Raw genomic sequence first — 6,000 nt, 5'->3', positions numbered from 1 at the left:
CGTGGGTGGTGGTGGACCCCATACCCATCCCGTGGGCGGTGGTGGACCCCATACCCATCCCGTGGGTGGTGGTGGACCCCATACCCATCCCGTGGGCGGTGGTGGACCCCATACCCATCCCGTGGGCGGTGGTGGACCCCATACCCATCCCGTGGGTGGTGGTGGACCCCATACCCATCCCGTGGGTGGTGGTGGACCCCATACCCATCCCGTGGGCGGTGGTGGACCCCATACCCATCCCGTGGGTGGTGGTGGACCCCATACCCATCCTGTGGGCGGTGGTGGACCCCATACCCATCCCGTGGGCGGTGGTGGACCCCATACCCATCCTGTGGGCGGTGGTGGACCCCATACCCATCCCGTGGGCGGTGGTGGACCCCATACCCATCCCGTGGGCGGTGGTGGACCCCATACCCATCCCGTGGGTGGTGGTGGACCCCATACCCATCCCGTGGGCGGTGGTGGACCCCATACCCATCCCGTGGGCGGTGGTTGTCACTCAGTGCTCTATCACTGCTGTCATTCAGTGCTCTATCAGTGTAGCCTCTATGTTTATCTTTTCAACTGGCAATCATGAATCCTGGGTTCGATTCCCCGGGCGGGACAGATATTGTCTCCTTTCACACGATGCGTCCGTTTACCTAGCAGTAAATATAGGTGGTGGAGGAGTTGGTCAACTATTGTTAGTCAACCGTCAACTACTGAGCTAGTCAACTCGATGGACGTAAGGACAGGCATCCAGTCCCCGGTAATGATAAGTATCATTATGAGTTCAATTGCCAGGCTCCTGACTCTCTCCTTGGTACCAGAGAGAGAGAGAGAGAGAGAGAGAGAGAGAGAGAGAGAGAGAGAGAGAGAGACAGATTAACATTGAAGCCTCTGACTAAATAGCGGTGGCCTTGCTCATGTTTACAAGGTCAAAGGCTCTTCAGTTTGGGACTGGGCTGCGGCTGGTGCAGAGCAAGGTTGTGTACCTGGTGACCTTCTACTTTCACTACTCATACTTAACCCTCACCAAGATCACACAACAATCCGATATTGGAGAAGCGAGGCCACTGATCATCCTCTACAACCCACAACTTCATTACTTACCATCAAAGTTCTCTAACATTAAAGTGTTCACGTAGTGGAATGCTTTATATAAAGGAATATGCTAGCACCTCATATTAAACAGAATTCAAAGTCAAATAACGGTCCTTAGAGATTGTAAATGACATGGAAAATGAATTATCGGATTATCACAGCAAGTTGACTCCTAGATGTTGATGTTTGCAAAAGTTGAGTGGTTTGGCACATGATTGGTCCCGGATGTGAGAGGGTTGGGATACGAGGAATGAACTTGAGAGAACTTGACATTCCAGCACTGAAGAAGAGACAGAGAATATAGAAAATAAGTTGAATTAACATTCTTGTAAAGCCACTAGCACGCATAGCGTTTCGGACAAGTCCTTAAACTAACAGAATTTTTTTTATATAAATTAATAGTAAAGTAGATAAAAAAAAAATGTTAGCAGGTATTTTACAGGTTTTATTTACAGGTAAAGATAATTTTAAGTGGAATAATTACAGTAAAATAGAAAAAAAATGTTTTCAGGTACAGTAATCCGAAGAAATTTGAATACAAAAGCAGATCAGAATAATACACAATACTAACAATACACAATACTAACAATACACAATACTAACAATACACAATACTAACAATACACAATACTAACAATACACAATACTAACAATACACAATACTAACAATACACAATACTAACAATACACAATACTAACAATACACAATACTAACAATACACAATACTAACAATACACAATACTAACAATACACAATACTAACAATACACAATACTAACAATACACAATACTAACAATACACAATACTAACAATACACAATACTAACAATACACAATACTAACAATACACAATACTAACAATACACAATACTAACAATACACAATACTAACAATACACAATACTAACAATACACAATACTAACAATACACAATACTAACAATACACAATACTAACAATACACAATACTAACAATACACAATACTAACAATACACAATACTAACAATACACAATACTAACAATACACAATACTAACAATACACAATACTAACAATACACAATACTAACAATACACAATACTAACAATACACAATACTAACAATACACAATACTAACAATACACAATACTAACAATACACAATACTAACAATACACAATACTAACAATACACAATACTAACAATACACAATACTAACAATACACAATACTAACAATACACAATACTAACAATACACAATACTAACAATACACAATACTAACAATACACAATACTAACAATACACAATACTAACAATACACAATACTAACAATACACAATACTAACAATACACAATACTAACAATACACAATACTAACAATACACAATACTAACAATACACAATACTAACAATACACAATACTAACAATACACAATACTAACAATACACAATACTAACAATACACAATACTAACAATACACAATACTAACAATACACAATACTAACAATACACAATACTAACAATACACAATACTAACAATACACAATACTAACAATACACAATACTAACAATACACAATACTAACAATACACAATACTAACAATACACAATACTAACAATACACAATACTAACAATACACAATACTAACAATACACAATACTAACAATACACAATACTAACAATACACAATACTAACAATACACAATACTAACAATACACAATACTAACAATACACAATACTAACAATACACAATACTAACAATACACAATACTAACAATACACAATACTAACAATACACAATACTAACAATACACAATACTAACAATACACAATACTAACAATACACAATACTAACAATACACAATACTAACAATACACAATACTAACAATACACAATACTAACAATACACAATACTAACAATACACAATACTAACAATACACAATACTAACAATACACAATACTAACAATACACAATACTAACAATACACAATACTAACAATACACAATACTAACAATACACAATACTAACAATACACAATACTAACAATACACAATACTAACAATACACAATACTAACAATACACAATACTAACAATACACAATACTAACAATACACAATACTAACAATACACAATACTAACAATACACAATACTAACAATACACAATACTAACAATACAAAATACTAACAATACACAATACTAACAATACACAATACTAACAATACACAATACTAACAATACACAATCAAAACAAATACACATACACATACTAACAATACACAATACTAACAATCACTAACAATACACAAAAAATACTACAATACACAATACTAACAATACACAATACTAACAATACACAATACTAACAATACACAATACTAACAATACAATATACACAATATCTAACAATACACAATACTAACAATTACCACACAATACTAACAATACACAATACTAACAATACACAATACTAACAATACACAATACTAACAATACACAATACTAACAATACACACGTCACTAACCAATACCACAATACTAACAATACACAATATAACCACTACACAATACTAACAATACCACAATACTAACAATACACAATACTAACAATACACAATACTAACAATACACAATACTAACAATACACAATACTAACAATACACCATACTAAAATACACAATACTAACAATACACAATACTAACATACACAATACTAACAATACACAATACTAACAATACACAATACTAACAATACACAATACTAACAATACACAATACTAACAATACACAATACTAACAATACACAATACTAACAATACACAATACTAACAATACACAATACTAACAATACACAATACTAACAATACACAATACTAACAATACACAATACTAACAATACACAATACTAACAATACACAATACTAACAATACACAATACACAATACTAACAATACACAATACTAACAATACACAATACTAACAATACACAATACTAACAATACACAATACTAACAATACACAATACCAACAATACACAATACTAACAATACACAATACCAACAATACACAATAAAGAAACAAGAATTACTAGGTACATGAGGATAGCATTTCAGGGTTATACATTGGTTCACTGAAGCACAAAATGAGGATCATTTCGAGGAAAAGTTTCAAGGAATAATGCAGTAGAATATGCACTCAATACAACAACCATGATATCAGATGATATCTATGATTACAATGGTAAAGTAATATGGCTTAGGTATAAATATTGGGGGGATCGAGTAGCACTAGATACAGTGGTAGAAAGCTATGAAGATGAAATTAGGTACTTTTTGGTTATATTTTTTGAATAAGGCAATAACGTTGGATAGCTTTTCAAATCATTAGGGAATGAGTTCCATAGACTAGGTCCCTATATTTGCATACAGTGTTTACATAGATTAAGTTTGACTCTGGAGATATCAAAGTGATATTTATGTCTGGTGTGGTGAGTGTGTGTTCTATTACATCTGTCCAGGAAGAGTTTCAGAACAGGGTTTGCACTTAGAAAAAGGGTTTTATAAACGTAATTTACACAAGAGAATATATGGAGTGAATTTATGTTTAGCATGTTTAGGGATTTGAACAAGGGAGCTGTGTGTTGTCTGAAGGCAGAGTTAGTTATTGTCCTGATAGCAGATTTTAAAAGCAGATGTGATAAGAAATAAGAGGATTGAGAGTCATTGCATTACGTTATAGATAACAGGAATGGCAGGTTCCAGAAGCTGAAGCTTAACCCTGTAAGCACAACTAGGTGAATTCTTCTCGATGGAAGCACACACACACACACACAATCTAGTTTTTTTGGGGGGACTGCATTTTTTGGACTGTCGGAAGGCCTTCGGCACAGTGTCCCATAAAAGGTTGATGCATAAGCTGGAGAAACAGGCAGGAGTAACTGGTAGGGCGCTCCAGTGGATAAGGGAGTACCTAAGCAATAGGAAGCAGAGAGTTACAGTGAGGGGTGAGACCTCAGATTGGCGTGAAGTCACCAGTGGAGTCCCACAGGGCTCTGTACTCGGTCCTATCCTGTTTCGGATATACGTAAATGATCTCTCAGAGGGTATAGACTCATTCCTCTCAATGTTTGCTGACGACACCAAAATTATGAGAAGGATTAAGACAGAGGAGGACAGCTTGAGGCTTCAAGAAGACCTTGACAAGTTGTTGGAATGGTCGAACAAATGGTTGTTAGAGTTTAACCCAAGCAAATGCAATGTAATGAAGATAGGTGTAGGAAGCAAGAGACCAGATACAAGGTATCATTTGGGAGATGAAATACTTCAAGAGTCATAGAGAGAGAAAGACCTGGGGGTTGATATCACGCCAAACCTGTCCCCTGAAGCCCATATCAAGAGGATAACAGCAGCATATGCCAGGTTGGCTAATATAAGAACGGCCTTTAGAAACCTGTGTAAGGAATCTTTCAGAACTTTGTATACCACATATGTCAGACCAATCCTGGAGTATGCGTCTCCAGCATGGAGTCCATATCTAGTCAAGCATAAGACTAAACTGGAAAAGGTTCAAAGGTTTGCCACCAGACTAGTACCCTGAACTGAGGGGTATGAGCTACGAGGAGAGACTACGGGAGTTAAACCTCACATCACTGGGAGACAGAAGAGTTAGAGGGGACATGATCACCACATACAAGATTCTCAAAGGAATTGATAGGGTAGATAAAGACAGGCTATTTAGCACAAGGGGCACACGCACTAGGGGGACACAGGTGGAAATTGATTGCCTAAATGAGCCATAGAGACGTTAGAAAGAATTTTTTTCAGTGTCAGAGTAGTAGACAAATGTAATGCATTAGGCAGTGATGTGGTGGAGGCTGACTCCATACACAGTTTCAAGTGTAGATATGATAGAGCCCAGTAGGCTCAGGAACCTGT

The sequence above is a fragment of the Procambarus clarkii genome, chromosome 13 (assembly GCF_040958095.1).
Source record: "Procambarus clarkii isolate CNS0578487 chromosome 13, FALCON_Pclarkii_2.0, whole genome shotgun sequence".
Taxonomy (NCBI): domain Eukaryota; kingdom Metazoa; phylum Arthropoda; class Malacostraca; order Decapoda; family Cambaridae; genus Procambarus; species Procambarus clarkii.
This window is presented reverse-complemented; position numbering follows the sequence as displayed.